Raw genomic sequence first — 11,938 nt, forward strand, 5'->3', positions numbered from 1 at the left:
TGCTCATTGATTCTGTAGGTCAGGAATTTGGATGGGCACAGGAAGTATGAATGACCTATTTTGTGATATCTAGAATCTCGGCTAAAAAAAATTGGGGGGATGGAATTATCTAGAAACTTCCTTACTCCCATGTCTGTTGCCCAGGCTAAAATGACTCAAAGGCTAGCCTCTGCTGGGACTGTCAACGGGAACACACACATGTGGCCTTTCCAGGTGACTTATGTTTTCTGCAGCATCACGGTGGCTTAGAGGGATGTCACCTCCAGAAAGCACGCCTTCTGAGAGAGCCACGTGGGGGGTGCATGGCCTTCTCGGCCTAACCTCAGAAGGCACAAGGCCTCACCTCCACAGCATGATATTGGCTACGAGCAAGTCACTGTGGCCAGCTTAGATTTAAGGGCAGGGTAATGAGATTCAGCCTCTTGACAGCAACATTGCAGACAAGCATGTGGGATGAGAGAGGACACGGCTGTCTTTGGAAAATGCTATCTGCCAAGGGACTCAACTCTTCAACAACCCAGCACCATAAAAGAGATGGAGCAATAATTAAGGGGTGAAGACTCTCGAATGTCCCCATGATGCTCACAGTGAAGGGCCATCTGGGGCAGAGTTCAGGAGTACTGTTTTCTGAGCACCTGAGTTTCCATAAGCCCCTGTCTTTTAAGTCTTGGTCGGGGATGAGCTCAATGCAGCAACGCCGCAGCTGCTCAAACGCATCAGCTGTTTTTCACCCTTGGTCTTGGTGGTTTTGCTACCAGGAAATTCTACAGACGGGCCTGACAACCTGAGGGTTTGCCTCTTTTTCAACTTGTGGGCCAACAACTAACTGTTGAAGTTACCAGGTTCATGCCAGAGCCAGATGGTCTGAACAGATGTGCAAAAAAAGCAGTTCCCTTCTTACATCGTTTTAAGCTGCCTGATGCTATAAGATGCCTTTTTAGTCTAATTCAGGGTTGGATACCCCTGGCAAAGCACTGTATCCATTTCCTCTATTTTAGTACACATGAAATAACCAGTGGTGACCTCAAGTCCTTTGCTTCTTAACTAATTGGGTGGCCTTCTGCAGCTGGACTGTGGAAACCAGGGAAGTTTCAAATTAAAGATATACACACATTAATAATATTATATATACTTATATTTATATAGAATTTCCTAAGTTCTCAAATGTATTCCTCCCATCCCACCCCATGCCACCATCTCTCTCCATTAATATAAGACTCACTTACTTGGCATATGTAATAAGAAAGCAAGGAGACATCACAATACATAATGACAAGTACAGTATAGTGACCTCATTCTATTTCTACCCCATTTACTCTACTCTATGTGGGCCTCCTACCCGGAGGATTTGGGGGAAAGCAGAGTAGAGCTAGAGAGTATCACCAAATAGTAAATATCAAGTCTACTCTTCCACCTCCCACCCCCACTTTCTGCTGACCTGGAATTTCGCCAGCTGTGCTGCTACGAAATGAGCTGTCACCACATCATATCAGGAGGTGGGGGGCAGAGCTGCATGCTCACAAAAGAAACCCTTCTGCTGAGCACTTTTTTCTATCAAGAAGGCTAGATGCATACAAACTACTTTAATTATTTAACTTCAACATAAAATGTCACTGTTCCGAGCCTGCATTTAAGCTCGGTTGCCCAATAACATGTTAACATGAGGAAGTGCTCTCACACGTTCCCATTTCTCCTCCGCAGCCACCAAGACGATCGTGTCTATCCAAGGTTGCAAAGAGGTGAGACTGAAATCAAGTATGTTTAGGAACAGAAATACTTATGAAAGGACATGACAGATACAATCAAATACCTGAAGGGAATGGGACCTTTTCCATAGCTTTGCTGAGTTCCTGGCCTGTGCGACACATGTTCTTTGTAACATGTTACAAGTTCTTTGTAAAAGAGCTGATGGGAGACACACAGCTCTCAGCGGCTCTGACTGGGCCTGTAGCATGGAAAGTGTGCATGGGCCTTAGGAGCTGGAAATAAAGCACGGAAAGAAATTGGTTCTGTGACGAACACAAAAACCACTTTCCTTGGTAATAAGGTGACTCCTGGGTATCATTGCATCCCTCCTGCCCCCAAGCCAAGGCTCTGGGCCCTTCTGACCTGGCAAGTTCTCCAAGGCTGGTGAATCCACGGAACTTCACATCCATTAAGTCCATTAGAGACAGTGGCACAGAGCAGCCAAATCTGCTTGTATCTGTGAGCATGAATCATGGCTAATTTTATGTGTCAACTTGGTTAGTCATGGTACTCGGTTAAATACTGGTCTGGAGGTTGGTGTGAAGAAATGCCTTAGATATGATTAACATGTAAAGCAGCAAACTTTTTTTCGAGTTTTTCATTGTAATTCCAGTGAACATACAGAGTTATATCACGGTTTCAGGTGTACAATGCAGTGATTCAACACTTCCATACCACACCCAGAGCTCATCGGGACAAGTGCACGCCGTCATCCCCATCCCTATTTAACCCATCCCCCCACTCCCTCCCCTCTGGTAACCATCCGATTGTTCTCTATAGTTAAGACTCTGTCTCTTGCTTTTTCTCTCTCCCCTCATCCCTCTCTCTCTTGGGCGAGTGCACATGCACACACACACACACACACACACACACACACACACACACATTTTTTCCCTTTGCTGGTTTCTTTTCTTAAATTCCACACATGAGTGAAATCATATGGCATTTTTCTTTCTCTGACTGACGTTTTTAGTAAATTAGCAAACTTTGAGTAAAGCAGACTACCCCCATAATATGGGGGGCCTCATCCAATTTAGTTGAAGTCCTTCAGAGAAAAGACTGAGGTCCCCCAAGGGCAATAATTCTCATATATTTAAAGTATATAATTTTTTCAGTGTGCCATATGTACTGTATTAGTTTTCTATTGCTGCATAACAATGTACCACAAACTTAGTGGCTTAAAACAACACACATTTATCACCTCACAATTTCTGTGGGTCAAGAGTCCACACACACGGCTTCACAGGGGCCTCTGCTCAGGGTCTCACAAAGCTTCAATCATGTCTTCTGGGCTGCATTCTCATCCAGTGGCTCAACTAAAGAAAAAAAAACACTTTCAAGCTCATTGAAGTTGTAGCAGAATTTACTACTTTGTGGACATAGGCTTGAAGGCTCCAGGACACCCTCAGGTCCCAGAGGCCACTCACTGTTCTCAGAGGCCATCCTTATTTCCTTACCACCTGGGCTTCCTCAACATGACCACTTCATCAAGCATGCAAGGAAAGTCTCTACATTCAGTCTTCTAAGATGTAAATCATGTAATTACAGGAGTGACAACCAATCACTTTCAATAATACATTGGTTGGAAGCAAGTCACAGTTCCCGCCCATACTCAAACAAAGGGATTACACAAAGGAGTGAACACCAGGAGGAGAGATTATTGGGGTCACCTCGTATTTTCTTCACCACATGTATACACCATCACTAAAATCAAGATTAAAACATTTTTAATCATCCCCTCCACCCCGCCACATTTTCCTGGGCTCCTTGGTAATCCATCTCTCCCTCCACTCTGTCCTCAAGCAACCACTGATGTATTTTTCATCAGTGTAGATTAGTTCTTCAGAATTTTATATAAAGTCAAACAGACTATATTCGTTTTGTTTGGCTTCTTTCAGGATAATTATTTTGAGATTCAACCATGTTGCTCTATGTATCAATAGTTCATTCATTTCCATTGCTGAGTAGCATTCTATTGTATGGATGTATCATAGTTTGTTATCTGTTCATCTTTTGATGGACATTTGGGTTTTTCCCAGTTTTTAAATATTACAAATAAAGCTTCTATGAACATTCATGTGCAAGTTGTTGTGTGGACATATGATTTCATTTCTCAAGCAAATGCCTAGGAGTGGAATGTCTGTTTCCTACAGTAGGTGAATGTTTAACTTTTAAAGAAGCTACTAAAGTGGTTATATCATTTTACATTCTCACCATAGAGTATGGGAATTCTATGTCTTCGCCAGATTTGATATAAACAGTCTTTATAATTTTAACAAATCAAATTGTATGTCATTATGGTTTTAATTTGCATTTCCCTAATGACTAATGATATTGAGAATTTTTCCATGAGTTTATGAGCCATTCTAATATCTTCTTTTGTAAACTATATGTTCGATTCTTTTGCCATTTTTGCTTTTTTTTAGTTTATTATTTACCTATTTTGACAGAGAGAGAGAGAGAGAGAGTGCGCATGAGCAGGGAAGGGGCTGAGCAAGGGAATCCCAAGCTGGCCCCGCACTCCACACAAAGCTGAACGTGGGGCTCAATTCCACAACTGTGAGATCATAACCTGACCTAAAATCAAGTCAGAAGCCCAACGAAATGAGCCATTCAGGCACCCTCTTTTGTCATTTTTATTTATTTATTTATTAAATGTTTATTTTTGAGAGACAGTGCAAGCAGGGGAGGGGCAGAAAGAGAGGGAGACAGAGGATCCGAAGCAGGCTTTGCACAGACAGTGGAGATCCTGATGTGGGCCTCGAACTCACTAACCACAAGATCATGACCTGAGCTGAGGTCAGATGCTTAACCAACTCAGGTGCCCCCTTTCACCATTTTTAAATTGAATTTTGTATTATTGAGTTATAAGAATCTTTTGTATATATTGAGTAGAAGTACTTTGTCTGTACATGTGTTACAATATGCAAGATGGCGTTTTACCATGTTACGTCTGCTAATGCTGGACTATCCAAGATGGCTTCTTCATTCACATGTCTGGAACCCAAGCTGGGGAGGCTGAAATAGCTAGGACTGGACAGGCATCTCTCTGTTCATGCCCTCTCCATTATGGCTACCTTAGGTTTCCTCACAGTATAGTAACTTCAGAGCGGCTGGACATTTAATGTTGTGATTAGATTCACATAGAGGAAATGTTCTAGGAGACCAAGGCATGAGCTACAAAGCCTCTTGTGATGTAGTCTTGAAAGGCCAAGAACACTTCTGCTGCATTCTATAGGTCAAAGATGAAACTGAAGAGAATTAGACATCACTTCTCAATAGGGTATGTAACAAAGAATTTGTGGCCATAGAATCTGGCATAATAAGAGATCTCTACATTAGTGTAAGCTGCCAACTTATCCTCAATTGCTCAAGTAAACTCATTGAAATCATTAAATAACACTTAATAGCAAAACTGATAGTTTCCCAAATGTTTGTATATATGTTACCTTACAATATCCTCAGAAGAATCTTTTGATTTAGGCAGGTAGATATTATTCTCTCCATCTTAATGAAGTTGCTGAAGTTCAGTGATATTGATGGCTTGTTCAACAGAAAAAATTCAAACCTAGAATGCAAGATCGTTGGCTTCTAGTGCAGTATTTTCTCCACTATGTCATGCCATTTCTGCTTAGGTACAAATATTCTCTAATTGAACAAGTCCCTTCTTTCCTAGGAATACCAGGTTGATGGTGGCCTCTAGTTACTAATGAATTATTTATTAACATATTTTCAGGTAGGAAGAGCTACCTATTTAAATAATTAGGTACTATTCAGTTAACTCATTTAAGAACCAAAAATTCTCTACTTGTAAGGAATGAGAATGAGTGAGGTGATTCAAAACTGCACCTCAGTTCAATGGCATTATTATACAAGTGATTAAACTATGAAGAAGTCAAAATTTTATTTACTGACACAGAAAGAAACAATAGGTAAGTGGGAAAAGCAAGTTGCAAAGCAGTAAGTATGTGAATACATACACACACACACACAAACTCAGTTACATATACACACACACATTTGTTATCATGTGCACAAAAATATCATCTGGAGGTTTATGCAACTGCTAATAGTGTTGTATCTTGAAGATTCTGGACTATTTGAGTTTGGGTATAGATTATTCTTGAAATAACCATAAAAAATTTTTTTTTCAATATTCAATTCTTTGAGAAATAGATTTAAATATCAGATTTGGTGCATCTTCACAACTTTCTTACTCTTGAGTATGTATAAGTATAAACAAATGAACAAATAAACAAATAAAACTTTAGATGGTATTATATTAAGGCAGAAATTCTACTTTTGTTGATTCATTCCCCAAACATTAGTTACTGTGATAATGTCTTTTCAGTATTCAGCATTGGTAAATATGTTTTTATTTTATTTTATTTTTAATGTTTATTTTCTAGGGAGAGACACAGAGCATGCGCTGGGGTAGGCAGAGAAAGGGAGACACAGAATCTGAAGCAGGCTCCAGGCTCTGTGCTGTCACCACAGAGCCTGATATGGGCTTGAACTCATAATCCGTGAGATCATGACCTGAGCCAAAGTTGGACACTTAACCAGGCATTCTGGGAAATGTGTTTTTAAACAAAACAGTGCGGAAAGTTTTCTTTTTAAAACTTTATTTTAGGGAGAGAGCACAGACAAGTAGGGGAGAAGGGCAGAGAGGAAGAGAGAGAGAGAGAAAGAGAAATTTAAGCAGGCTCCATGCTCAGTGTAGGACCCCATGTGAGGCTTGATCCCACAATGCTAGGATCATGATCTGAGCTGAAATCAAGAGTTGGTCTCTTAACTGACTGAGCCACCCAGGTGCCTCAGAATATTCTTTGAGCTAAACATAATTGGCTTCCAGGAACTCATTGGCTTGGAACTCAAAAGAGATCGAAGTAATTCTTGCCAAACCAACAAGTGGTTGTTTTTTGCAGATCTCAAAAGGTAAATAAACAATGAAGGAAAAAGTAAATCAATTCAGACATATGTACACCTGCACATATATTAAATCTCACCTAAAAAGAAAGCATTATAGTTTGACATTAAATTATTTAGATATTTTGGGGCACCTGGGTGGCTCAGTCACTTGAACACCCAACTCTTGGTTTTGTCTCAGGTCATGATCTCATGGTTTGTAGGTTTGAGCCCAACATCAGGCTCTGTGCTGATAACACAGTGCCTGCCTAGAATTCTCTCTCCCTCCCTCTTTCTGTCTCTCAAAATAAGAAAACTTAAATAAATAAATAAATAAATTGGAAATTCCCAACCAAAATGTAGCTCCTCCTAAATTGATTAGAGGAGGATATAGGGGACTAGATTGGATTACAAGTAGGGGATTGGCAAAGTTATGAGAGCAAAATTAAGTAAAAACTTCTTTTTTTATGTGTCTTCAAATTGGGAACAGGGTAGAAGTCCAGAGCAAAAGGCTCGGGTCAAAAGGCCTAGATCGAAATGCCATCTGTGGGACAGGTGGTCTAGATCAGAACATTCTGGATCAAGCAAGAAGGGGTGTTCTCCAAATTGGTTGGAATTTGAATGGCCAGGATTGAGAACTAGAATAATTGTGTACAGATGCCAAACACGAACCTGGTAAGAAGGACAGAAGGCCAATGATAATGATGGCATCTGCCATGTTTTGAGTGCTGGCCATGCTGGACCCTTTTCATATGTTATCTCACTCAGAGTCCACAATCTCTCTGCAAACAAGATAGCATATCTCTTCCAGATGACAACACAGACTCAGAAGGGTTATGTGACACTGCCAAAGCCACAATGTTAGTAAGTGACAGACTCGAAATTCAAGCTCAAATCCTTCTCACCACAAAGTCTATGATTTTTCTAGCATGCCAACCTATAGAAACCTAAAGGATTCACCAGAAATAGTGAAGTCAGGCACCCTGAGACTCAAGAGAGGAGAGCCAACATGGCGAATCAATCAGATACACCTGTTCTGGCCCTCCCTTCCCAACAGTGGCTATGCTGGGTATGTCCCTTTCATGTACTATCTGGTGCATGCTGCAAGGAGGGTCTGATGGCTTCACAGACTCATGGGGCAGAGAATTAAAATAAACATGAGGGGTGCCTGGGTGGCTTGGTTGGTTAGGTGTCAGACTCTTGATTTCAGCTCATGATCTCTACTTTAAAAGAAAAAATGAATAGGATGGTATTTCAAAGGCAGCCAGACCAGCTCTGCCAAGCATTGGGTTTGATGTAAAGAGTAGAGAGAAGCGGAAGAGAGTGCCAGAGTCAGTGACTGACTAAACAAGCATTAGCCCCAGGCTCTGCCTGGATGCTTGTGGAGGTCCCTTTCCTAGGAGAAGGATCACTAGGAAAGATGTGATGAGAACCCATGGACCTGGACCAAGGAGGAAAACCAAGTGAGGAGTGCATTTCAAGAAGGAAATCAGTAGTCCATTAAGTACCAAAGAAAGGTAGCCTTGGGGAGCACTGAGATTAAGCCCGGGGTTGGCCATGAGGACAACACAGATGACCTTCGACTGGACAGATGAAGAACTTTGTGGGGACAAAATGAATTACAGTGACTTGAGGCAGGAATGGAAAATACAGAAATAAATGTTTGACTTTGTCCAGAAGCATGATGACAAGAGTAGATGGTAAGCAAGTCGGAGGCAGGGGGCTGGTTTTGAATTAGAGAAATTGCAAAGGAAGTTATAGGTGAGGGAGAAGGTGGTAGGAGATTCAAAGATGCAAGACTGGTAGAGCGTAGTCCCAGAAGAGTGGGGAGGGTCGAGTTTCTGCACCTTGAAAGAATCTTTTCTTAAAGGGCAGAGAGGAGAAAAGACTGATGATAAAGCAGACCTTTGAAGGGAGTTGCAGGCATTTTGTATTGGTGATTAATGGATCCAGGTTTGGGTTTTTTTCTTTTTTTTACTATGCTAACAGCATGAAGGATAGACAGTGCAGCAAGAGAAAAGCACACAATAGTAGACATGAGTTCAAGTTCCTAGCTTTGCCCTTACTAGCTATGTGACCTTGGACAAAATTTGTGAGCTTTGCTTTGCTCATCTGTAAATTGGGATGATTATCCATGTTCTGTCTCCTGGAGTTTGCTGGAGCCAGTTTGCCCAACTCTCCCCAGCCAGTTGTTAAATATTTAGAAATTCGGAGTGGTTAGGTCACTGGTGGTTTAAATATATTTTTTAAATATTTTATTTATTTTTAATACAGAGAGAGACAGAGCATGAGAGGGGGAGGGGCAGAGAGCGAAGGAGACACAGAACTGGAAGCAGGCTCCAGGCTCTGAGCTAGCTGTTAGCACAGAGCCTGACGCCGGGCTCGAACCCACAAACGTGAGATCTGATCTGAGCCGAAGCCGGAGGCTTAACCGACTGAGCCACCCAGGCGCCCCGGTCACTGGTGGTTTAAAATTGGACATGCCGGGAGCTTTTACACCATGGAAATAAGCAAAATGTTATAAAGCAGGACTTCCCTTCCACTGCCTGCTTCTCTGACAAGCTATTGTCAGGCTGACAAGAGAGACTGGTTGTGAAAACCCTTGGCAAATAACTGAGCCTCTAAATAATGTAAAGGGTTCTTATCATTAATATTAACAAGTGTGGCAGCATGAATTTTCATATATACTAATTAGAGTTTTATCTTCTGTCTCCTCCCTCCACACATCTACCCACTCACCATTCCCAGCAGATGGACTTTAGTATTTCCTCGTCGCAGCCATTTTTACAGAGCAGAAAGCAAAGATGCTTGAAAGCAATGGTTCTTCCAGTTTTATTAAAGGACTGTATTTGCCAAAAGAGATCCTATTAAGTAGGAAGGAAAACGGGAACATCAAAAGGTTTCAAGGAGAGAATCAGAAGAAGACATTCTCAGTGGGCTGGGTAGTGGGGAGGCCTGTGAAGTCTACAGAAAGAAGGGGCCCAGGCCTGGCTGCCTACCAGCCCCTTGGGAGGCACAGGTCCTTCGGAAATGGCTGTAGAGTGTAGGTTTTTGTAGAAAGCCCACCCCCAGGTTGTGTGTGTGTATGTGTGTGTGTGTGTTTCTTAGACTCACCTAAATATCCAGCCGCACAAGACCACAGTCAGCCACACGTGGTTTCAATATACCAGACAGGAAATCCTGCCAGCAGGGGGGCAGTGGTGCTCCTTGCCCGTGGGAGTGGTCCCTGCAGCCGTCCACATGGCCATCACGGCTCTTTTCCCCAGTTTTCCAGGATTGCAGAGCAAGACAATGAGACCACACCAGGTGCACGTGGGAACCTCCCTGGCTGGGGACCCCTGTGCCTCATGGGAGACAATATCTCTCATAATAACTCCATGGCCATCGCTGCCATGGGCCCCTCCAGGGACTTGTCCAGTTTCAAGAGTCTCCCTGTTCTCAGTCAAACCCAAAGCTGTGGCTTCCTCTGGGATATCCAGTTCTCCCAGTCTAGATACAGTTTACCATGAGGGGTCATTTTTGCCAAAGTCCTTATACCCAGTAATAACACAGCTGACACAGTGCTTCTGTCAGGTTTCCAAGGCAAACAAAATTAACAGAAAGTAAAATTCTCAAGTAGAAAGGGATAGAGTCTTTTAAAACCTTTCATCCACAGTGGGCCCGAGAAGGCAGGACCCCAGACACAGGGACTCCTGGCCTCACCAAAGATGCCCATGTCCCAAGCATGGCCCAGAAGCAGATGCTGAAAATAAACCAGAAAAGGGCATCCTGCTGGAGATCAAACAGATGTCTTGTCTCCCAGTCCCTGACAGTTCCACAGATTGGTAACTCCAACCCCACAAAATCGATAGTGAAAATAAAAATCCCCTTAGCTTCTCTATATACCTCAGGTTACAACTGGAGTAAGAAAGAATTTATTCATATCACCCTTGAGAGTAAACCAGTTAACATTTGCAGGGCAGGCAAAAACTACAAGATACATTAAGACCAGTACCAGGCATGCACTGGGCGGCTATTCTCTGGGTACTTAGTAATCACAGAGCATTGTTTGCAAAGTATTATCTGTCCACTGCCTGTACAAACAACCTTTGTGGGGTAAGGGAATTCTAATCCCAAACTGTCTTGTCATGGAAAACATTGCTTTTCAAGACACAGCATTACACTGAGTTGTCCTCTTAAAGGATGGATGAGACTCTCGTAAGTTGAAATAACTGAATGCAAGAACTACTTTTAATGCGTATTATGTAAAGGATTTTTTTTCTTTTTAGAAAAATATTTTAATTATAGAAGTAACACATTAGTTAGTGTAGACTCAATATGAAGAAAAATTCTGGGGTACCTGGGTGGCTCAGTCAGTTAAGAGCCTGACTTCACTTCCTGTCAGAATCTCATGGTTTGTGGGTTCGAGCCTCCAGCTGGGCATTGCGATCGTATACATGCATGCTCTTTCTCTCTCTCTCTCAAAAGTAAACAGACATTTAAAAAATAAAGGAGAATTCAAACAATACATTGAAAGTAAAAGTCTTCTGGGCTTCCTACTCACCTAACTTCCCTCCTTGGAGGTGACCAGGATATCACTTTGTGGTGCATCCTTCCTTCCCTTTTACATTATATTAATAATGTTTTGAAGTACTTTTTCAGCTCTCAGTAAAGTCATTATAGTGTGTTATAGTCAGTTCGGGTGGCCATCACAAAGTACCATAGACTGGGTGGCTTCAATAACAGAAATTTATTTCTCACAGTTCTGGAGCTACAAGTTCAAGATCAAGGTGCCAGCCAGCAGGGTCAGGATCTGGTGAGGGCCCTCTTCCAGGTTATGGTCTCATATGACCTTCCATGGGACGAGTACACACACACACAGCACAAGAGAGAGGTCCCTTGTTGCCTCCTCTTTTTATAAGGGCTCTAATCCCAACATGAGGGCCCTGTCTCATGGCTTAATCTAACCCTATCTACTTCCCAAAGACCTCGCCTTTTCCTAATGCCATCCTCTTATGGGTTAGGATTTCAGCATATGAATACGAACATGCAGTCCAAGACAACGTGCATTCCATATTTCCTTAGAAACCATCAGAGATACAGAGAACCCTCTGGGAAGTTTATCGTTCCCCCTTCTACCATGTAAGGACACAAGGAGAAGTTTGCAACCAGGAGAGGGCCCTCAGCAGACTGTGCTGGCTGATCTTGGACTTGCAGCCTCCAGAACTATAAGAAATAAAATTTCTGCTGTTAATTTAAAAAAAGCTATCATCAGGAAATGTTAATAGCTTCAAAATTAGCTACA

This window comes from Suricata suricatta, chromosome 9 (genome assembly GCF_006229205.1).
Source record: "Suricata suricatta isolate VVHF042 chromosome 9, meerkat_22Aug2017_6uvM2_HiC, whole genome shotgun sequence".
Taxonomy (NCBI): Eukaryota; Metazoa; Chordata; class Mammalia; order Carnivora; family Herpestidae; genus Suricata; species Suricata suricatta.